The sequence below is a fragment of the Sminthopsis crassicaudata genome, chromosome 5, assembly GCF_048593235.1.
Source record: "Sminthopsis crassicaudata isolate SCR6 chromosome 5, ASM4859323v1, whole genome shotgun sequence".
NCBI lineage: Eukaryota > Metazoa > Chordata > Mammalia > Dasyuromorphia > Dasyuridae > Sminthopsis > Sminthopsis crassicaudata.
Genome location: NC_133621.1, coordinates 57,436,827 through 57,461,805, shown reverse-complemented (window position 1 = coordinate 57,461,805; position 24,979 = coordinate 57,436,827). Strand labels below are relative to the sequence as shown.

At 34.1% G+C, this 24,979-nt stretch overlaps 1 protein-coding gene across 3 annotated transcripts in view; it reads left to right on the top strand.

Moving 5' to 3' along the window:
• Positions 1-24,979, top strand: part of NEBL (nebulette) — a 464,176-nt gene that overhangs the window by 285,309 nt on the left and 153,888 nt on the right. Inside the window, exons 6-7 of one of the 3 annotated variants that reach the window (XM_074266879.1) lie at positions 4,700-4,857; positions 7,639-7,736. The exons of the other annotated variants lie outside the window; for them this stretch is intronic. The gene's annotated coding sequence lies outside the window, so the exon portion shown is untranslated. The remainder of the gene's footprint in view (positions 1-4,699; positions 4,858-7,638; positions 7,737-24,979) is intronic. 3 annotated transcript variants of the gene reach the window in all.

Below are 24,979 nucleotides of genomic sequence, written 5' to 3'. Positions count from 1 at the left end.
AATCATTCGGGGTTAGGACTTCATAAGACAAACCATCTAGTAACATTTTAACATAAGCTGATGTAGCCCCATAAAGGGTACAACCTTTTTTCAAATCCTTAATTTTATTCAAATCTAAAGGTGCATATCTTCTCCTTTTTTTACCTACAGAGTCAGTATTTTCAATCACAGGATATGCATGTATAAAATCACTTATATCCTGTCCTTCTCTCTTAGCTTTAACCAATGCTTTTTCTAATCTTGTCATAGGCTTAGGCTTCTTCACAGGCAATTCTGTTTGTGTTTCTGCCTCTTCCCCTCTTTCTTCCTCCATCTCTGAAGGTGGGGTTGATGTGGGCCTGTCAATAATCTGTTCTCTAGGCAGGGTTGAAGCTTCTTCAAGAGAATCATACCATAATTCCTCATTTTAAATCCTCTTGCTCTAGGGAAAGATCTTGATCTTTCCTTTTTTCCTCACACTTCCTCCTCTGTTCATTTTTAGAACTTTTCCTTCTCCTACAACTTGCTTGATAGTTTAAGGCTAAATGAACTATGTTGTAGATATAAAATACTTCTGCAGAAATTGAACAAGGCCCATTTTTTGCTTGAAATTCTTTCATTTCATATCCCACTAGCTTCCATTTATCTACATCTATCTTTTCTTCCTCTAAGAACCAAGGGGATGTGCGTCTTAATGCAGCCAAGAGTTTAGCAATCTGTACCCAGGTTACAAGTAAACTCTGCTCCTCAATTATGTTGATTATACTCTCTATAGTACCACTCCTGAATGGGGGTGGAGCTGAGGTTGCTTCTGGGGCTGGGGATGAGTCGGCTGAAGTCCAGGGATTGAATATAGCTAACATCTGCCCCATTTCAGCTATAAGAAATTCCTCGTTTAGCCCTTAACAAGTTAAGTTCCTTGTTTATCTATTAGCATGCTCACTTAATCTTTAACAAAGTTTCCTCGTTACTCACGGTTCTGGGTCAGAGAGACTGAGATCTAGATTGGAAGCTTTTCCACTGGAATCAGGACTGTGTCTGTCCCTGTTCGGGCGCCAAATTGCAAAGGTCTGGTCTAGCTCCTCTTGTCAGGATAAGCAAAAGTCCTTGCCCCACGTTGGGCGCCAAATGTAGCGTGCTGTCGTCTCTAGAAGCTGCCAGATCGCTCTCTGGGAAGAGATCTGCTGTGTCTACTCAAATCTTTAAGACAGATTCTTCTTCCTGTAGTGAACCGTTGTCTCCAGGCAGTTGCTGTTAACTCTTGTCCTTAGAAGTGACTTCCCTTCCTGCAGAGAGCCCCGTCAGGCCTGATGTAATGCAGAGAGTCTTCTCCTCTTCCTGGAGTGCTGTCCTCTTTATCCTCCCAGAGAATGGGCGTGGGATAATGCAAGGGCTTCTGGGAAGAACCACTTCAGCCAATGGGCTTGCTCCTTCTATCAAGTCAACCTGAGTTCTCACCTTGTAATTGTCCAACCTGAATTCTCACCTTGTCACTGTCCAGACAACCTCAGTTCTCACTTAGTAATCCTAACAGAATGCAATTAGAAATAGGTTTCAGTTTTATCCAATAGAAGTAAGGCAAATAGGATGATCAATTCCTTTATTTCTTTTTTTGTTTTTGGTGTTCCATTTACTCTAGTAATCATCTGTGATCAAAATCAAACCAGCCAATCTCAAATGCCTCTGCCCAAATCACTCTCTACTTGTCTGTTCAGCAGTCACTTCTCCTGGTCTTCTATGGATTTGAAGAAGGGAATGACCAAAGGCACCACTACTGTTGGCCAAAGTCATGCTGCTGCTCTGTATAACTATACAGACCTCTCTTTTCTACTCTCTTTCTTAAAACTTCTCTCTCACTTTGAGGGTCTCAGGGGCTTAGTCCAGACTTGTCAGAAATCTATTACATTCATAAGATGCTTTAAACAATGAGATAAGGAGTTCAAAAGTACTGTGATAGATACTTGGAGTCAGTTAGATGACAGTGTTGGGCATGGAATCAAAAAGATCTGAGTTCAAATTTGGCCTTGGACACTCACTAGCTATGAGACCCTGGGCAAGTCACAACCCTGCTTACCTCTGTTTCCTCATCTGTAAAATGGGCTGGAAAGGAAATGGCAAATCACACACTAGTATCTTCATCAAGAAAACCCAAGTACGATCAAGGAAGGTAAAGTATGGTTGAAATGACTGAACCACAACTTGACAGATACTTAAATAATTACAAAAAACTAAAAAAAAAAAAAAAAAAAAAAAAAGCAATTCCTGCCCTCAGGACATTTATGTTCTATTTGAAAGTTTGAAAAAGCTGAGTTATTACAACAGCTGTATTTGGTAGATCATACAGTCATTTTACTGATGGAGGAAATCTGAGCATCAAAAAAGTGAAAAAACCGTTCACATTTTCTGCCTGGCTAGTAAATGACAAGTTTGGATTTTGAACCTAGTTCAGTGACCTTTCTACTATAAAATACTGCCTCAGGAGACCTGTGTTCAAATGCTAACCTTACCACTTACTATTTTTGTGACCTTTGACAAATGGCTTTGACTTGTCTCAGTTTTAAGTTTTTTAAAAACCTGTAATAGGAAAGGATTGGATTTGATTCCCTTTAAAGTCCTTTTCATCTTTAATTCCTTTGAACAAGAGCTTGGGAAGTAGGTACTATTTGACAGATGAAGAAATTGAGATATAAAGAGATGAAGTGTTTTGTCTGAGGTCAAACAACTTAGCCAGTGGCAGAGCTGGGACTTGGTTCCAGAGCTTCTGATTCCAGCCTGTACTCACTTCATTGGATTGTGTGACCTCCAAAGATATCCTCAAATCATAGGTTGAGAGTTGGAAAAGGCTTTTGAGGCCATTTAGTCCAACTCCTTACTTTACAGATGAGGAAACTGAGGAAGAGAAGAATATGACTTTCCCAAAGACAGAGAGTAGTTATCAAAAGTAGGATTCCAAATTCAGAACCTTTTCTGGTCCTGTGTAGCACCTCTTGTGTTCTTCTATATCTAAAAGGCATATGAAAGAGTAGAAAGGTTATGTTGAGTTTGACATCAGAGAGTATGGTTTCACATCTCATTCCTGTGATGCTGAGCAAGTCACTTAAGTTTTAAAAATGTGGTTCTTTCATTTATCAAAAGAGGGGATCTGACTATCTGACTTCTAGATCTAAAAGTCACTAATATTAGGTGCTCGTACAACTTCAAATTCTGTGTTCAAAAATACTGCCAGGGAAATATTTAATAGGGTCTTATTGTTGCTTTTGAGGGCATGGATGCCAAATAGTTAGGGATGTAATATGAATGTTTCTGTGTCAGAGATCTGGAACAGGAAACAGAACAAAATAAAATAAAACCAAATGTTTTTCATAAGCCATTTATATATCTATCAGCCTAGGCTTGTACAATCTTTTTTCTTTCATTTGCTAGTTATATGTATATGCATACAAATGAAAGAAAAAAAGAAAAGAAAAAAGAAAGAAAAAAATCTGAAAGGGAATCTGTTAAAACACTACAGGTTTAAGTTAATGTTTGGAAAGAGCAGGTTGATTTTGGCCTTCCTTCCTTCCTTCCTTCCTTCCTTCCTTCCTTCCTTCCTTCCTTCCTTCCTTCCTTCCTTCCTTCCTTCCTTCCTTCCTTCCTTCCTTCCTTCCTTCCTTCCTTCCTTCCTTCCTTCCTTCCTTCCTTCCTTCCTTCCTTCCTTCCTTCCTTCCTTCCTTCCTTCCTTCCTTCCTTCCTTCCTTCCTTCCTTCCTTCCTTCCTTCCTTCCTTCCTTCCTTCCTTCCTTCCTTCCTTCCTTCCTTCCTTCCTTCCTTCCTTCCTTCCTTCCTTCCTTCCTTCCTTCCTTCCTTCCTTCCTTCCTTCCTTCCTTCCTTCCTTCCTTCCTTCCTTCCTTCCTTCCTTCCTTCCTTCCTTCCTTCCTTCCTTCCTTCCTTCCTTCCTTCCTTCCTTCCTTCCTTCCTTCCTTCCTTCCTTCCTTCCTTCCTTCCTTCCTTCCTTCCTTCCTTCCTTCCTTCCTTCCTTCCTTCCTTCCTTCCTTCCTTCCTTCCTTCCTTCCTTCCTTCCTTCCTTCCTTCCTTCCTTCCTTCCTTCCTTCCTTCCTTCCTTCCTTCCTTCCTTCCTTCCTTCCTTCCTTCCTTCCTTCCTTCCTTCCTTCCTTGTTGTGGTTAAAAGACTTTTCTAGGGTCACACAGCAAGGAAATGTTAAGTGTCTGAGGCCATATTTGAACTCAGACCCTCCTGATTCCAGAGCCAGTGGCCCTGGAGTTAGGAGGACCTGAGTTTACCGTTTAGCCATCCCTTTTTATTGTTTTTAAAAGTGATTCTGATTATAACTTTTACAGTAACTAAGTAAAATATTATTTCTATTTTATAATCTTTATTCTGTATTATTTGTGAGCAAGAACTGAAAATTAGTCTGCTTTCATATAAAAATAACCCTTGAAGTCCTGACTTAAGATAAAGATTCAAATAGATACTTGAGTTATTTCTGTGGTCATTCATGACTTTTGCTTGGAATCACATGTATGAAACATACTAAATTCTTAATAAATGCTTTTTTATTGGATACAAAAGAGTTTTTTAGGAGGCTGGAATCATTGGAATAAATGATGGTTATTTTTTATTTCTTATGTGTTGAATGATAAAGGATGTTCATCTCACTAATTCTTATTCATCTTTTTAATAAGATTCTATTTTTATAGATTTTTTTTGCTCAATATCCTAGGATATTGGAATCCTAAATATAGAAGACCTGATATCATAGAAACATAGTTTCAGAACTTTAGAAGAACCTTAGCATTTATGTGGATTAGTACCTTCAATTTATCAGATGGAGAAACCGATCATAAGATCCCAGATCTCAATGTGCAAGAGAACTCAGAGGTAATCTAGTGAAATTCCCTTATCTTGAATAAGATTCTTTTAAGTTTGAAAGACTGAACTAGTTATTATTATTCTTGCTTTTTAAGACAGTTTGAATCAACAGAAAAAATCTCTATAATAGAGTAGTTTTGCTAATTCATTACTGCAAAATACATGCAACAGTATGAACTACATTTGCTCCTACATATTTAATTGATCTTGCTTTCCATTGTTGTGTCAATAACTTTTGGACATTGTGAAATGGAAATCTTGGGATATATCAAACACTCATTTTTCTTTTCTCCACACTAACCTCTCTTCTGAACATTCTACTAACATCCTTTCCTTCAAGCTCCACACTTTGGGTATATAATTGACTCTTTAATCTCTCTTGCCCTATGTCAACTTAAAAATTTTGCAGTTTTTATATTAACAATGACATTTATCTGAATCCCCTCCTAATTTCTCCCTATTGGCTCTGGGCTAAGATATAAATGCTGACTGGTTAATTGACCCTCTATAATGAGTAAGAATGATTCAAGTGTCCATTTAGTACTGCAAAGTGTTTTAGAATATATGTAAAAACAAGTATCATTTTTAAATAGGCTATACCTTCCTTTTGTAAACTTGAGTATACATATAGACAACCTTTTAATTTATAATCAGAAAGCAAAAAGAAGAACCCTTTCAGGTTCTAGTTAATGGATGTTGTCACTTTAATGATGGAAACAAATGATATAGTACTTTGACAAGTAGAAATGCTACTTAGGCAATACATTTCAGTAATCTGATGTACTGACAATAGAGATATTTTTTCACCAAAATTGCTAATGAACTCTTAATAAATGCCAAAATTTGGGGCACTCTCTTTGTTTTAGTTGTGACATCATAAGAATTTTAGTAGATAAATGAAAAGGACATTGCCCATAATGGTGGTTTTCCACAGAGAGGGAAGAAATTTCAAAATGTTAATGAAATTATAGAAGAGATTAATACTAAACTGCATTTATGTTGTACCTATAAAATGGAAATAAAAAACAGTATTCCTAAAGCTCTTTGAAAACTTTAAAGTACTATATTATTAGCTATTTTTGTGATGTTCTTCTCATGTTGTTTTGAGAAAAGTGCTTAATGAACTTTTAAAATCATTTATAAAATTTGACATTTCTCTCTTTGCTCTATCCCTCCACCAACATGTATGGTTTGCCTCCATACACTCAATAGAGATTCATAATGATTTATGATGTATAATTATTTAAATAATATATTATGATTTATAGTTTCACTTTCCTTTCCATTCTCTTTACCCCAAACAAAAATATTTACTGCCTATGTGACCCCAAGTCATTTGGGTCTCTTTATTTATGTATAAAGTGAAGGAAATGGAATAGATGATCTTAGAAGTCCTTTCCACTTCTAGATCTATGATACTATGATGGTATCAAACACTCAGAAAACTTTTGTAATTCCCAGTATCTTTAGAATAAAATTGACTTTCTATAGTTAGGCATTTTAAGTCTTTCAAAATCCAACTACATTCCCAATTTTATTTCTTTCTTCTCTCATATATGAGTGGTTATATGTAAGTTGTCTATTTTTTTTTTCTCTCCAAATGTGGGATATGCATTCCTACCCCTGACTCTTGTTCAGTGTTTTCTTCCTTTATGGAATCTCTCTTTCTCCTTCCTTTAAAGCCCAATTCAAGACACATTTCCATGAAGCTTTCCATAATTATCTCAGAAGAAAGAGATGATAAGAGTTTGTTGTACCTTTTTTTGAACCCTTTCAATAAATATTATGATATTTATATTTGAATAATTATTTTATCTTTGTTATGTGGTAGCACTTTTCATTTTGCTTAATTTTATGTATATGTATGGATCACCCATCTAAGGTGCTGTCTTATGTCCCTTTGAATCCCCAGTGCTTAGCATTTTCCATATTTGCAATTGGAGCTCAGTACAAATTGCTGACAAAAATAAGAAAATATTTCTCATGAAATAAATGCCTCTTTTTAAAGGAAAGATAATTTAAGAGATGTTTACCTCAGAAAGACTTGTTCAAAGAGAGCATATTTTTTCCCTCCTCAACAGAATAAGACTCCATTTTGGTGAGTGAAGGTTAGGAGAGGATTCTTCTTTCTTATGGAAGATGACAGTTCTTAAAGTTTTTTTAATGATAAATTTGAGGTAGAAATTTCTGTATAATTTAAAACTGATAAAATCTGTGCTTTTTGTCCTGAAGAACTACAAATTACAATTTGTTTCCCACAAATAAATTGATATAAAGACTTCCAATCTCAATAGATCTATGATGCCATCAATATGGATATTCCTTCCAATTGTGCCTCCCATCCTGTGGTTATATCTTTCCACTGGACCCCGATGGTTCTGCAACAGAACTTGAGGCTGGTGTCTTTGAACTCCCTCACTTAAATCCAACTCACTTACATGTCATGATATCACCTTCCAGATGCCTTGGTCTTCTTTGAGAACAAAGGGTGACCAACCCATTCTGTGCCATATTTCTCTCTGTCATTCCATGAATTTTCCACTTATGGATCCTTCGATCTAACTTATTGTGCTGGATTTTTGACATTCTGACATTTTGATATTCAACAGCATACTTTCAATAGATGATTACAGTAGAAAAAGCCATGGACCTGGCTTCTTAGCTTATTGTGTGGGTACCTGTGCAGAATTCTGATTGCTGTTAGCTTTTATTCTCATTACATTTTTGGCTCACCTCCTTCTTAGATCATATGTGTACTGAATGACATCTTTTATGGACTCTGTTCTACAGCCATCAAGGGTGACATGCTGTTGGCTACTTATTCTCATCACAAATCTCTGCTCTGCCTTTGGTCACTTAGCATGAAGGGAAAAGAGCTGAATTTAGAGGTGGGTTCAAACATTAAGTTTCTCTATGATTCTCTTCCAGTCTCTTAATTTTTTCATCTGTAGAGAGAGAGTGTTGGGCTGCATGGTTTCTAAAGTCTCTTCCAGCTCATATATTTTGCAATTCATATAAACCAGTAGCTAAAAAATTCATCAGAGTGGAGAGAGCAATAAAAAGCCATAACTCCAGGCCTATTTGTACATTCTTCCTTTTGAACAGGGCTAAAGGAAAGTATTCATTGAAGATAAATATTTCCTTCCCCATTTTTGGATGAAATGACTTTCTTTTTTTATGTGGAATTTGACTCCCAAGAATATTTTTTATTTTATTTTGTTATTTTTTTGTGTGACAGATTGAGTGCTACAATAAGTATTCTCCTTTTAGAGCTTTGGAAAATGTTGTTGCTTGAAAAGCAAGCTTGAACTCCCCATGAGATGATGGCAGAGATAAATGCTTAAAAGCTTTTCAAAGCTACACTCTCGGCTCTATTAGAATTTAATTTCCTACTGCTTGTGTTTATATCCATTTTGAAATACATAGCTATGAATATACCAAACATGTGTACTTAGCTGTTTCATGTGTCTATGGGATAGAGACTTATTTTCATTTGTTCATACAATCCACATGTAACCTCCATACATCAAATTCCCATCACCTTAAATAATTTTGTTACTTTAAAAATTAATTTGGAAATTGTCCTCTAGTCTGTTAAACTCTTATTTTTCCTAACAGCTAAAGTATATATTGTATAAGTGTGGTATACTAGAAAGAGTACTATTAATTGGTGGCAGAGGATAAGCTGGGCTTGAATCCCAGCTCCACTATTTACTGTCAATGTTTGACCTTTTATAAGCTCCTTAATCTCTTTGGGCCTCAGTTCCCTCATCTGCAAAGAGAGAAGTCAACAAGCATTTATTAAGTATCTCCTATGTTCCAGGCACTGTGATATGGACTGGGGATATCAATCAAGAATAAAAACAGTCTGTTTAGTCAAGAATGCTACAGCCTAGTGGGGGATGTGATATAAAGAGAAAGAAAAAAGGATTATCTATCATGTACTCTGTGTATATTTATATTTATTTAGTTTTATTATGTTATATTTATAGTTTCAGAAGGAGGGTGCTAGCATTTAGCAGTTTTGGTAGATGGTGGGATTTTTGTCATGACTTACTTGAAGGAAGTCAGGGAAATTAGGTGGGGCTGGGTTATATAATCTCTGAGGTACTTTCTAGCAATAAATCTGTGATCCTGCTTAGCTGTGTGGTCATGGGGATTAGATTCTTCTTGTGAAACATATGTGAATGATTACTTCATAATCAGTACATAGATTTTCTTAAACATGAAACTCAGAAGCAAATTGTGAAACACTAGCTATGTGACCTCTGTTTACCTCAGTTTCCTCAACTCTAAAATGAAATTATTCATAGCAATTGTGTGAAAATCAAATGCTATAATTTTTGTAAAATGCTTAGCACAGTGGTCAGCACATAGTAGGTGCTTTACAAATGTTTGCTTCCTTTTTTCCCCTTTAAACTAAATTAGATAGTTTTTTTCTGAATATAACCATTTCTAAGTAGTATTTGAAATAGGTCCTGAAATATGGCTTCTACAATAATTTTCTCTGTATCAGAATCTTTGTGGATTGACTTTTCATTCATTCAACAATGAAGTTTTGAACTGCATATTATGTTGATTAAGGGAAAGAGATGACCAGGCTTTTGTGTTCATAAGAGAAAAGGAAATCACAAGCTTTCCTTACAGAATATGTAGTCTAATTGGCTTTCTCTCAACATTTTTTAAAAAAATGAAGCAAACAGAAAGCATTTAATTACAATACATCACTGAAAAATAGGGCATGTTATAGGTCTTAAACTGTAGGGGGTGGGGAATCATGGAGTATTGAGGCTTCAAGGAGACAAAAGAGTGATGAGAAGCTTCAGTGACCAAATCTTTGATTGGGGTAGGAGACATTGGGATTGATCCGGAAATAGAGAGAAACCATACTCAGAAATGCAGATATATATATATGTATATATATATATATATATATATATATATATATTTAATGTCCTCAAGACTCAAGTTGAAAATTATAAAGCAGGAATTCCTTGGACTTGTGCAAAGAATGCATAAAATAAGGAGCTTTTCAGAAACATATGAGAAGCCTTCGGAGGAGCTTCAGGATTCATTTTTCTTGTAAATTATCATCTTGTTGCTTTTGCTTATACTTTAAATAGATGATTACAGTAGAAAAAGGCATGGACCTGGCTTCTTAACTTATATTAGTTTATTGTATGATTTTGGATAGAGTTACTTTTTCTCTCCTACAGGAAGCCTTCTCCAAGGTCTCTTAATTTCATTGCCTTCCGTCTGTTAATTGCTTCCTATTTATCCTGCATATATCTAGTGTCATACATATTTATGTGTTTGTTTTCTCCTTTGTTAGATTATAGATTTCTGGAGATCATGCACTATCTTTTGGCTTTTTATTTTTCTTATTAAAGCTTTTTATTTACAAAACATATTGCATGGGTAATTTTTTCAACATTGACTTTTGCAAAACCATTTGTTCCAAATTTTCCCCTCCTTTCCCCCACCCCCTCCCTTAGCTGGTAGGTAGTCCAATACATGTCAAATCCAATATATGTAAACATATTTATACAGTTATCTTGTTGCATGAGAATTCAGATCAAGAAGGAAGAAAAAGAAAAACTGAGAAAGAAAATACAATGCAAGCAAATAACAACAGAGAGAATGAGAAGATATGTTATGATCCACACTCAGTTCCCTCAGCCCTCTCACTGGGAGTAGATAGCTCTCTTAATCACTTCACAATTGGAACTGGTTTGAATCATCTCAATGTTGAAGAGAGCCACGTTCTTCAGAATTAACCATCAAATAGTCTTCTTGTTGCCATGTATAATGCTCTGGTTCTGTTCATTTCACTCAGCATCAGTTCATCTCTCCAAGCCTCTCTGTATTCATCCTGCTGGTCATTTCTTACTGAACAATAATATTCAATAACATTCATATATCATAATTTACCCAACCATTCTCCAATTGATGGGCATCCATTCATTTTCCAGTTTCTAGCCACTACAAAAAGGGCTGCCACAAACATTTTGGTACATACAGGTCCCTTTCCCTTCTTTGTGATATAAGCCCAATAGTAGCACTGTTGGATCAAAGGGTATGCACAGTTTGATAATTTTGGGGGCATAATTCCAGATTGCTCTCCAGATTCTTTCACAACTCCACTAACAATGCATCAGTGTCCCAGTTTTCCCACATCCCCACCAACATTCATCAATTTTTTTTCCTGTCATCTTAGCCAATCTGACAGGTGTGTACTGGTATCTCAGAGTTGTCTTAATTTGCATTTCTCTGATCAGTAGTGATTTGGAACACTCTTATATGAGTGGAAATAGTTTCAATTTCATCATCTGAAAATTGTCTGTTCATATCCTTTGACCATTTATCAATTGGAGAATGGCTTTATTTCTTACAAATTAGAGTTAGTTCTCTATATATTTTTAAAAATGAGGCCTTTATCAGAACCTTTAACTGTAAAAATGTTTTCCCAGCTTGTTACTTCCCTTCTAATCTTGTTTGCGTTAGTTTTGTTTGTACAAAAACATTTTAATTTGATGTAATCAAAAATCTTCTCTTTTGTGATCAATAATGATCTCTAGTTCTCCTTTGGTCATAATTTCCTTCCTCTTCCACAAGTCTGAGAGGTAAACTATCCTATGTTCCTTTAACCTATTTATGATCTTGTTCTTTATGCCTAAATTATGGACCCATTTTGATCTTATTTTGGTATGTGGTGTTAAATGTGGGTCCATATCTAATTTCTGCCATACTAATTTCCAGTTTTCCCAGCAGTTTTTGTCAAATAATGAATTCTTATCCCAGAAGTTGAGATCTTTGGATTTATCAAACACTAGATTGCTATTTTTATTCACTATCTTGCCCTGTGAACCTAACCTATTCCACTGATCAACTAGTCTATTTCTTAGCCAATGCCAAATGGTTTTGGTGACTGCTGTTTTATAATATAGTTTTAGATCAGGTACAGCTAGGCCACCTTCATTTGATTTTTTTTTTTTCATTAATTCCCTTGAAATTCTCGATTTTTTGTTCTTCCATATGAATTTTGTTGTTATTTTTTTCTAGGTCATTAAAATAGTTTCTTGGGAGTCTGACTGGTATAGCACTAAATAAATAGATTAGTTTAGGGAGTATTGTCATCTTGATTATATTTGCTCGGCCTATCCACGAGCACTTAATGTCTTTGCAATTATTTAAATCTGACTTTATTTTTGTGGCAAGTGTTTTTTTTTTTTTTTACATTAATTTTTAAGAGAAAGAAAAAAAAATAATCTTCTATGTTTCTTCTCATCTAGGTGTGGCAGGTAATGTGGTGGATGGAATGCTGTAGTCAGAAAGATCTGATTCACATTGGCTCAGACCATGGGAGCTATGTAACCTTGGGTTAGTCATTTAAATTCTATCTCCTCCAGTTCCCTCATCTGTAAATTGGGGATAGTAATAGCACCATCTCACAGGATTATTACTGGGGATTAAATGAGATGATATTGTAGCCATTTCAAATAGTGTTTATTTTCCTGATTGCAATGCAACCTAGGTTTGACACAAGGGAATTAAGAACCTAAAAAGTCTTAGTATAGAACTCTGGGATGGTGGATTAAGATTTGGAAGAGACCCTGGGAGCCACCTAGGGGTGTAGGGAGTAGAGCACTAAGAACTGGAGAATTAGGAAAATTTTCTTGGAGGCAGTGGCATTTCAGCTAGAATGGAGCTAGGACTTCTAAATAGTAGATTTCTATAAGATACTTTTCTATAAGATATATTCCTTCCCACAACTATGTAAATGGAAGTATTCCCTTCTTCACCTCCAAATTCTGGATTCATATTAATTTGATTTCTTATACAGAAGAAGTTACTGATTTTAGGATAGCTTCAGCATCCTTGTGGTTTCTAAGTAATAGATGAGAATGTTAGAGCTCAGCTCTCTTAATGAATTAGATTCACTGGCTGATTGTTAACTTTTCACATTTGTTTTTTAAAGAAAGTTAAAGCTTTGTATCTATATTTAGAAAAGCAATGTCATCAGAGTCCCATGCCATTTTCATTTTTAATGCCCTGGCTCAAGTTTCATAGGTGTTTCAAAAGAAAGACTGATCCAGTATATCATTTATATATGTAGAAAAAAGCATTTATAGATGCTTGTCATGGCTCTGAATTTCCATTCTTTCATCATTGATAAATGTCAAAAAATGCTTGAGTAATCTTGGATCTTTGAAGACTGAATGAAGTTCACACAAAGTTCCATTCTCTCCCTCTCCCTCTCTCTTTTTCTTTCCCTCTGCCTCTCCCTCCTTCTCCTCTCTCTCCCTCCTCCCCCTCCCCCCCTCTCTTTCTCTTTGTAGAACCATAGAAACTTGAATAACAAGATGATTATTTGAATCAAAAGAGACTTGGATTGAGAGTTAAAATCTGGGTTCTAGGCTAAGTCCAGCCATTGGATAGCTATGTAAAGATATTTAGTCCCTATAAGCTTTAGTATCTTCATTTATAAAATGAGGGTGTTGGACTAGAATGATCTCTACAATTCTTTTCATTTCCTATGACCAGATGATCTGTAAGATCTCCTCCTAACTTATAATTCTGTTTTGCTCTAAATTACTAAGCCTGCCTCAGTCACCTATCTGATTTAGGTTGCTATCTCTCCCTTTGCTTTTCTATACATCTTTATTTCTCTATTTCCAGGATTAGGAAGTGAATTATGGAGAAAAATTCTCAAGTATTCACTAGTGGTCCCAATTTTTTGCCTTTCCTTTCTTTGTGTAGGTACAGCTTCTTTCTATGGTAATGATTCACTGAAAACATACAGATCAAGAAATTGACAGCTTAATCATCCTCTTATCACTTAAACCCCAACACATTTTGACATGAGCAAACTTCGTGTAATTATCTTCACCAAGATGATTTATACTTCTTCCAAGTGCTTTGTTGAACTTGCTGGATGAACTGTCTGCTTTCACTTGGGTTCTATAGCAAGCACACCATATCTTATTCATTTGGCAATGGTATCTTTGGCCAGCTGGGAAATAGGGATTTTCTTTTTTTTTTTCCAATAATATACATGCTTATGATAAAGAAGTTTTATTTTCAGTTTATTCTGAAATTTAACCATATGGGGACCCACTTTTAAAAACAAGAATGCTGTATAAAAATGAAAACAAAATCCCTGTTATAGTACAATTTATTCTTACATGGATTCAGATATGCTGCTTTAAATCATGTCTCCCAAACATAACTACTATGCTTATAAAATGTTTGCTTATGGTGTGGTATCGAAGACCATCATCATTTTAGGACTAACATATTTATTATAAGCAAACTTTTTGCATCAGGTTTTCATAGAGAACTAACATCATCTTTGGACAAATGAGATACAGTGTTCATCATTGTGCACATATTAACCAATTTGATTTTCCCAACACTCTTGTGAAGATAAGCAATAGAAATATTATCATCCCTGCTTATAGATAAGGAAATTGAGACTTAGGGAAATACTCAAGTTTATTATAGAAGTAACAAATGGAGCTTAAGTCTACTTCTTTCTTACTACTCAGAAGCTGCCCCTTATACAAGTATTATAAAAGAATTCCATTGGACATTGGTGCATACACACATACACACATATATACACCAATATATGTCATGTGATCCTACAGAAGTGTTTGGCTCTGATATTAAGTGTGATGAAAATTCTGTTTAGATATGTAAATAAGAGAAGATGAGAAAATTGCTAATCAAAGTATCACTTATTGCTATACTTAGAAAAAGTAAAGAGATCATCAAAATCTTGAAATATTCTGGTCAAAGAAGAAGAAGAATCTTATGCAGTTTTTTTTCATTTGGAAAGATTTCAGCAATCTTGTCACTGGAGATAAGCTTTTTCTATTGCATAGAATATGTCCTTTTTCAAGTATTTCTGTTTTGAGTTTGTGCTGTATTTAATTGGCAATCAGTGAGGCTTTTATATAAATGCATTAAAGATCATTAAGGAGATGGGAAGCTGTTTTAATAAATTTACTCCCCATTCTCCCACATCAACACATTTGAATAACTTGTTTAAGCTGAGATCAAGCATCTGAGATATTTTTCTTAAGCTAAGACCTGACGGCTTGTAATGACTTATGTTGCTATAAGTGACATAAGGGATTATCAAAGGAAATCAAATAAGCATGGAGTTTAGAAGGATTTAACCAAATGCTTCTTTGAATATGTGTGGAAAGAACTCATTTCCACATAGTACTTCAAGGTTTCTAAAATGCTTTATATACACATTAGTTCCTTTGAATTTCATAATAACACTACAGAGATTGGAGTGGGGATAGGGGGTGTCAAGTGAAGGGGGTCTATATGGTGTTCTTTAAGATTTTCAGTGTACAGTTATCTCTTCTACATCATGGGGGTTAGAGCACAGAAACCCTGCAATCTGGAAAAATCTGGAAATTTTTTTGACTTTCATAATGATTTTTTTTTCTGTTTCTTTTTGGAATGTTTACAATACCTATTGTAAAAATTGTGTTGATATTATACACTACTATACATATATTTTATGCATTTCTGAGTTTCTAAATGTTTTCTGTGTTTGCTGGCCTTTGTGTGTCATTGTGACAAAAATGTCCATTTAATTTCTTTGCTGACCTGCAAAATATCAAAATAGTGACAGAGAAAATAATGATATGGAAAGGGTAATTTTTAATTACCCTGTAGATTTAAGTTATCAAAAAATTTAAATTAATTAATTAAAGTTTTGATGTCTCATACAGAGACGTGGTCTTGAAATCAGGAAATTCTAGATTCAAAGATCTCCCCACTGGTACACTCATTCATTCTTATCCTATACTGAAGTATCAAACTGATCACAAAACATTCAGATTTGTGGAACCAGATTAAAACTGGACTGGCAAATATTTAACAAACTAAATACAATACAATACAATGCAAAATAATGTTAATTTGAGTTTTTTAAGGTCAATGTGCTATCAGTAGGGAATGGTTTCTATTTGAATGACCCCACTAGTCTAAAAGATTCTCTGACTATAAATTGTAGCAGAATCACTGATCTGCCTTGGTAGAAGGTGTTTCCTCATTGAGGAATTTCTGACACTGATGAAATTACAGATTCTAATTAAAAAAGCAAAAACAAAATTTGCTTAAACCTGTGAAATAAGTAGTATATGTTTAATGATGTCATTTAAACTGTTAGGGATATTAAGTAGGAATTAAGTTAATTAGGAAGTAAAGGACTAGACATAGGGGTTACTCAAGAGTTATAATATGATTAAAATTAGGAATTTAACATATTGAAATATGAATATGAACAATACCATTCTGATCCAGCATATTTGACAGAAAGAAATTTTTATCAAAGCTCATATAGCCTGTCTTATGATTTGTACTTAACTAGCAGAATACAGTGTAAATATAGATACATAAGTAAACTATGTGTATATGGAAGTTTGATTTTATAAAAATGTTAAGTTATGGTATTTGTTTTACCAAAGGAGTCTATACTTTACAAGAGATTCCATCAAGAATATTTTCAAATAGGAGATCTAAATTCAACTACCCAAAGGCAGTGGTTTTTGTCTTTGTGTGCCCTGGACCTAGCACTTTGCCTTACAGATAGTAGTCACTTAAAAATTGTTTATTTGAAATGAAATGAGTTCCTAACTCTCTATGTGATTTGATTTGCAAAAATATGACTTATGTGATCTCTTTTAGCAATACATTTATTGTTTTGAGTAAGGTACATGTGAACATTTTTCAGATTGAGTATTAAAGAATAAATTTTGTTATGCCATTGCTGTCGTTATGGAAACATGGAGGCAGCATATAACATTTCCTTTACAAAATAGAGTTCTTATTAGGCTTACATTTCTTAGGCTTAACTATTCCTTGGTCTTGTATTCTGTCAATCCATTTCTTTCAGTGCTCTGGACCAAATAGGGAATGACTTCCAAATTTCTTTTCTAACTTACCACCATCAAGGCCATTATAAGTTGATGAAGTTCCTAGAGTATTGGGTAGAACACTCGTTATTGGAATGGACCTATTTTTGATTATTACAGCGTTAATCTTTCATGTATTGAAAGCCATTAATGGAGCTTCCTTTACAGCCTTGTGTAAGCAGCTTTCAAATGGAACAGATTCTTTGGATGCCAAGGCTGTCTGTGGAGAAAAGGCAGGCTGTATTTAGACCCAATGAACTTCACGCCTTGTATCATTCTTCATTCCATTCCATTTGTATCATTTTATTATGTATTATCTACTATGCATGTGGGTGTGAATTCAAGCTTTCACAACAATGCTAATGGAGACTTTATTAGTACAGGATATATTCAACGCTTAGAAATGTTGCTTCTGTATTCCCTGTTTTTTTTTTTTTTTAAGTAAAGATTGGCATAATTTCTAATACTTGTAAGTAAAACATGGAATAGTATCAGAAAGTAATTAAAAAAACCTTATATAGTTGACTTTAAAAGAAAGCATATTCATTTTTCACAGGTTGATCTGAATTTCATATAATATCTTCATATATTTAATATTAGATGTATATATTTAATTTTTATTACTAATCACAAAGATATCAGCAAATTTATTAAGAAAATCAAGGAAAGGCTTTAAAATACAGTTTTGAGGGTTTCTAAGTAAGGACTCAGATTTTCTTGGGTCTAAGTCTATACCTTCTGAGTGCATATCAACAAAAATTCACTATCCTTGTTTTATCATATTTGTGCTTATTTTGTCAAATAATTCCTATTTACATTTTATTTTGGTTCTGGCTCTACTGAAGAGCATTGCCTATGACTTGTGACTCATGTTAACACCTATGACCTATATTGCAGTGCTATATTGTTTATCATTCTTTTCATGCTCATCAAGTGTTAAAGTCTTTATTTCTTTGCTGTATTGTTCTAGGTGATATACCAATTAATATTATGAATTTCAAAATATCCAGAGGCAAGAGCTGAGGTTATATTCCATAATCTTAGAGAAGGATTTCCACAGCAATCACAATATTATATGCAATATCAAGAGCATTCCAGAAAGATGCCTGGGGAGGCAAGTCTATATTTTATATGTAAAGTAAATCATTGATAGACAAGAAAATTCCCTTCTCAGAGAAAACATGATGAGAGAAAAAAATGAAGTAAATTTTGAAATATAATAGAAAGCAATCAAATGTTAACAATACAGATCAGAATTAATTTTAACCACATTCTTGTCCTCCTTACGCATATTACTTATACTTACAAATTATAGTTTTAATTTTAACTTTAGATTACAGAAGATTTTGGTGAAAGAATCAAAAAATAAATTATAATCATACATTAGCAAAAGCTGGAAGGGGTCAGCATGATTATCTAATTTAATTACCTTACCTCATTTACTTTACCAATCAGGAAACTGAATCCCAGTCACAGAATTTATAAGATGACAGAGGTGGGATGAAAGCTCCCATCTTTCTTAAGCAAAAACATGAACATTTTTGCATAGAAGTTAGATGGAAACAATTTTTAATAATAAATAAAGAGAGACAAAAAGAAAGCAAGTAGTGAGTAGAAGGAGGCCATTTCTATAATGAAAAAAAATCTTTTATGTCATTGTTAATTGTTTTGAGAATATTGTCACAATCACTGGCATGAAAACAATAATGCTTTTCTTATTGCAATTTAATTTTGATATTTATCTTCTACCTGGGTTGCAGGAGAGAGTCATTTTTCTTTCATGAAAATGACAGGAATAAAATTCAGGAATGAATTGATTAAAGAGCACTTATGAACATAAACTGCGGTATTTCCCTACTTTTGCACGATAGAGACATGATAGTAAAAGTGAACCCTAGGGAGTCTATTAACAATTTAGCATTTACAGTTCACGTGGGAGTGTTAATTTCATTTACCAAAGAGGAGAGAAATGATGTTCATTACAATTATAAACTTGTAACTGTAAGAATATAGAGGTGTGAAGTTTATTATATTATCAACATTTTAAAATATAAAATGCAAATATGATTGAAGACAGTAATTAGAGGGTTGTATTTTACATAGATCTTCTGCAAAGTTTCTACCCTTGAGGTTGAATATGGGAATAGTTTTTTCACAAAGTTTAGTTTATACAAATAAGGTATAAGATGGTTACAAAATGATTTATAGGTATTATTTCATTCAATCCCCTCACTATCCCATTAAAATAGATGGCATAGTTATTGTTATTCACATTTTAACAGATGTGGAAGTTGATACCCAATGAGGTTAAGTGATGTGTCCAATATCCCATGAATAATAAATGGCAGAGCCAAATACTCAAGCTCAAGTTTTCTGATAATATCCCCAGAGCTCTTTCTTTTGTGTTGTGATGCTTCCGGGTTTTTGTCATTACTTCAACTCTCCACTGGTGGAAAGAGGTGAGGGCAGGGAGCTAGACAGGGAGATTACAGGGAATAGAGGAGGGAAAGACCACAGTTGCCAAACCCCAAAGGCATTTCTTAAGGAAATTGAATTAAAAAACTGGGTGCTTTTTTCCAATAAGTTTTTTGCATGCTACCCTTCCTCTCTTCCCCTCCCCCCCCACTTTAAGCTTCCATTCTCTCTATGAATTACTAATTATTCCAAGGTCTGGTTGTTAATGTAATCTCCTATGGGCCAGAGAGTATTTCACCTATCCATCATCTGATTTTATTAGAGTCATCATTTCTTTCCTTCTTTTGTATTAGAAGCACATTCCAACCCCTCACCCACCTTCATCTGTTAGAATCCTTTTGTTCTTTGAAGGTTGGTTTTTGATAACTTCTCCTCAGTAAAACTTTTTGCGACACTCATTTTCCCCCCTTCCCTCAGTTGTTTAACTCCTCTCTTTAAATATGTTCGAAGTATTTTTTTCTGGCTCTCTTTTTTGTGGCTATTTTACCTGATATTGTTTCAAATTATTTGAGTACATATTGTATCCTTCTTCCATAGTAGAATATGTCTTTTCAGGGAAATAAAAGCACCTGGCATAGTGTCTTGCATATGGTGTGTGCATGATGGATGTTTGTTAAATGCTTAGTAAAAAAACCCATTTTTTAAAAATAAAGGATTTTAACATATTCAAAGTATTTTTATATATGTTAGCCTATTTGGTACTCTTGGCAAGTAATACAGCTGTAACTTTTCTCATTGTACAGATGAAACAACTGAGTATCAAACAAGTTTAAGTGACTTGCCTGAGAGTAAACATTTAAATATTGGAGGTGAAATTGTAGCTGAAAGATCTTAATTCCATGTTTGATGTTCTCACCATTCATACTAACCTGAGATATAAGGAAATATTCCAATATTCATCCAGTTTTGTAATAGTGACTATGATATAATGATGAATCTTGTTTTTTTAAAAAAATTTAAGCATTTTTATTTAAAGTTTTTTTAATCCCTCCTCCAACCCCCTCCCTAAAATGGTAACCAATCAAATATATGTTTTACATATACAAAATATGGAAGTGTTTTGCATGATTGCATAAGAAGACTTCAGTAAAAGAAAAAAAAGGAAAGTGATTAATAACACACTTCAGTCTGTATTCAATCAAAATCAATTCTTTCTCTTAAGGTGAATAGAATGCTTCATTATGAGTCCTTTGGAGTTATCTTGGATCATTGTATTGATAAGAATAACTAAGTAATTCCTGTTTCTTCATTGAACGATGTTGCTGTTACTATGTACAATGTTCTTCTGGTTCTGTTCATTTCACCATGCATCAGTTCATGTAAGACTTTCCAGCTATTTCTTATAGCACAATAATCATGACGGCTCTTTTTAAATGCATTCTACTACTCCTATAGGCTTTTAAAAATTGTTTCATCATCATTGTTTATTATAATTTTTACATTTTGTTACATAAATTTTGACTCTCCTGGAAATTTCATGAAGTTACCCCCCTCCAATTTCAGACTATTGTTTGACTGTCTCATAAATTTCATAAACGATCTAAGCAAAAGGAAATAGGAAGGGGTTAAAGAATTGCCAGGATTGATCAAGCCTGCTCTTTTTCTGACTCTTGAGATGGTGTTGACAGCCAAATGATGAGTTTCTTCAATAAATCCACTCTCATAGTCAAGTCTTTCCAGATGTGAGAAGTAATTAAGACTCCGCATTTATTGAGGCTTTGTGTACTTTCTGAAAAGAAATTGGCAGCTGTGGCGAATTAGCTACATATATAGCATATATGTACATGTTGCATATAATGCATGTGCATATGTATTACACATAAAACATATGCTATGTATAAAACAAAAACATATATGATCTATAAACCACACACACACATAAAATAAAACAAACTGAAAACCAAAAGCTGCTTTCTGTAATAATTACATATCACCAATGAAGGAGCCAAATTTTATCCATTTTATTTTGTATCTTTTCAAAGGAATGTTTAAAGGAAGGGATAATAATATTAAAAATACTAAATGTGGATTTTTAAAGTTTTATGATTCTACTTCTCAAAGGTACTTTTGGTGATAAATTTTTTTTTTCTTTCATTCCTTCTTTTAGTTATTCCCTTCATTTTAGCTACTTATTTTGGGGTTTCCGATGAGGAGTAAGTTAAGATTGAAGAAATGATTGTGGTATCAGTTTTAATGTTATTAATGTGTAACCAACATTAAAAATAGCAAATTAATAAACCAGAATTGTCTCTTCTGATTAAGAATAATAATGTGCCAATGCATGCACATAACAATGACTTCTTTATTTCTCTTCATTCATTGAAATTAATGGGTAAAAAGCAGTACTTGTGGAAAAATGTTTATCCACCTTCACACAGAGTACTGATGGATTCAGAATGCAGACTGAAGTATGATTCTAAAAAACACATATCCTTGGTTTTCCTGTGCCAAATAGAATGCACTGTAAAAATTCTGTTTGTAACCTTGAATAAAATCTGTTTTTTATTGTGTATTCTTTTCTTTTAGAACTTAAGTAATCATAGTAATAAAGATAATAACATTTACATAGCACTTTAAACTTTGCAAACATTTTATATATGTATATATATTTTATCTTCACAATTATTTTATATAATTAGGTGTTATTATCTTTATACAAACGAGGAAGGTAAACTTGAGAGGTAAAATGATTTACTCACAGTCAGTAAATATCTGAGAGAGAATTCAACCTCAGCATTTCTTGACTACAAGTTCAATGTTCCAATTATGTCAAAAATCCGACTATTGATGACAAGCTATTATTCCCTAGATTTATATCACACACACACACACCCTGCATTGTGTCCCAAAAGTTTTAGTGAAATATAAGCTTTTATAATCTTGTTTAAAAAATAGAGAACACCATTTGCAGTTATATTTTAGTAATAAAGGTAGTATTAGATATTAATTGGAGGTAGTTGCAAAATATAGAAGAGAGAGAAGTTAACTTGGAGACAAGAAAACCTGAGTTAAAATATGACCCTAAGTGTGTGATTGGACAAATCACTTAACCTCTCTCAGCTTCAGTTTCCTCATCTGTAAAATGAGGATCATAATGGTATCTTCCTCCCAGGGCTGTTGTATCAAACAATATAACATATCTAAAGTGCTTTGAAAACCTTAAGTCAATATATCAATGTTAGCTATCATTAGCAATGCTTTACTTAAATCCTTAAGAAATGTGTAAAAACTAATTATATCTGTTATTATTCAAGCTGCCTTCACTATGGTCAGCTTGGTTTCTTGCTATCAAAGTGATGATAAAAGACCCCAAAAGACACAGGTTTGATGAATACAGCTTTCAGAAGTAAATTAGACAGCTATTAAGTAGGTTCTTTTTCAAAAGAAGACATTTTGAACTATGAGTTTTACATTTCTCTTCCCAAGAAACCATTTGAAAGAATGGTTGCCTAGCAAAGTCCTCTTCCAGACAAATGTCCGAATATAAACGAATATGGAAGGTGAAAGTAAAATAAGCTGCTGCTATGCCATTCCAAATAACGATCCTTTTGGAGAAGGAGGAGAAAGAAGAGAAACAGACAGGCATAGACAGAGACAGAGAAAAGAAAGGGAGGAGAGAGACATTCACAGAATTTGGAGGAGAAAAAGAAAAAAAGAGAGAGGGGGGATGAAGGCAGAAAAACAGAAAGGGAGAAAGAGGAGAGAGACAGAAGAAAAAAGAGAGAGGAAATGAGGAAATCACAAGAAAAAAAGAGAAGCAGAGAAATAGCAGAGACAGAAAGAGAGGGGAGAGGGAGAGAGAAAAAGGGAGAAAGGAAGTAGAGAGAGGGGGAAAAGGAGAGAGGGAAGAAGGGGATAGAGAGACAGAGATAGAGACAAAGAGAGGGACAAAACAGGAGAAACAAGGAGATGAGATTTGAGAAAATTCGAGAGAGAGGAGAGAGAGAGAGAGAGAGAGAGAGAGAGAGAGAGAGAGAGAGAGAGAGAGAGAGAGGAGAGAGACAGACTCTGAGAGACTGAGACACACGGAGAAAGAAAGAAGAAGGGGGGGAAGGGGAAGAGATAAAATTCTTTGCAGATGACACATTGAGTGCCTAACAAAGTTCCAAATCCCCAGATGGTGCTCCAAAAATGTGAGTTGATGATGATGATGGTGGTGGTAAACAACTGGCTTAATTTGCATCTGCTTGCCATATTTGAAGCTAGCAATTTAGAGACAGTATTTTTCACACACAAAAAAATGCTGCTATTTAAATCTTTCAAATTGTATTAACCTATTTTATCCATACAAATTTTACCAAAGTCAGAACTTGGTCCCTAGCTCCTTCCTTGTTTATCATGTTGTTGTTGGTAATAGTGGGGGAGACAATAGAATATATATTACTTATATACTTATTTTATATGTATATTTGTACATACTCGTATATATGCAAACATAGATATCACAACATATTTGATTCCATATTTAGCTAAATATTTATGTATAGCAAAACATATATGTTTGTGGAAGGTGGGGGAAAAAAGATACTGAGTAGTAAATATTGTTCAAAAATCAGGAGATGCTTGTCCCATGTAACCCTAATAGCATTGGAAACAGACAAGCAATCCGTGACTCATTACTGCAGTCCAGCTGTGTTTCTTTGGGCAGGTGATTTGAATTACCCATGTGACTGGGCAGTTGCTATGGAAATACAAATGCTTATATAAACAGCAAACCTAAAAAAGATTAGAGGCTTGCTTATCATTGATGCTTAAATGTTTCTTATTTAAAGGTAAAGATAATTGGAAACTTCTCTTGCCTTGTGGGGAAGAGGGTGGGTAGAAGACATTTTATTACATCTCCCCTTTCTTCATTATCTGTGCCTATTTGTACAGTTACTAGTAAGTCTATTATTGGGAAATTAATGTTCTATATTGCAATGGTGCTTTGATTATTTTTTAAAAAATCTTTTTTTTTAACTCTTAAAAATCATGACATAAATATTGTCACTTTATAAAATGGAGAAAATGAGTATGATTTGCTTTAGGAAAGATCAAATGGTACAAAAATAATTTGCCCAAATTGACCTGGGAGAACTGGATACTGAGGTCTTTCCCAGTAGACTGCTCTATTTAAGTCCTTAGCAGTACCTTTATTTCTACAGGAATAAAATTACCAAAATAAAATTTTGAATAAGATATCTACAACATAGATGAAAATCCCCAGCAAGTGAAATAAAATTGGAAAAAAAAATCTAGCAGTTATTTCCCTCTTGGGGAATGTCATCTTAGAGAACATGTATCACATTATGTTATTGAACTCTTTAAAAAAATGGAGGAGAAAACAAGTATGAGAAAAAATTCTGAAATAGCATCACTATCCGTGGAGAATACTCTCTTCTTATTCCCTGAATTAGATCTTTGAAGTGTTGGTAAGAGAGCTATGCTGTGACAAACCACATCATGGTGGTTTTCTCCTCCCCTTTTAAATGAAAATTGATCAGTATTGTGTAAGAATTTTATAGAATAGAGAGAAGTAGCAATCTTAAATCACAAGCAACGGTAGCTCTAAGTTGTCAAATTCCTTATAAATAGGTCAATCGAGTAAAGTTTTATTTGTGAACTAGTGACAATGAATTTCTCCAAGATAATCTCTTTGCTTTGAAGAACCTGTGAAATTAGATTTTGACATGAGATGATCTGACTTTGTATATAAAGTGTGAGACTTGTTTAGGTAA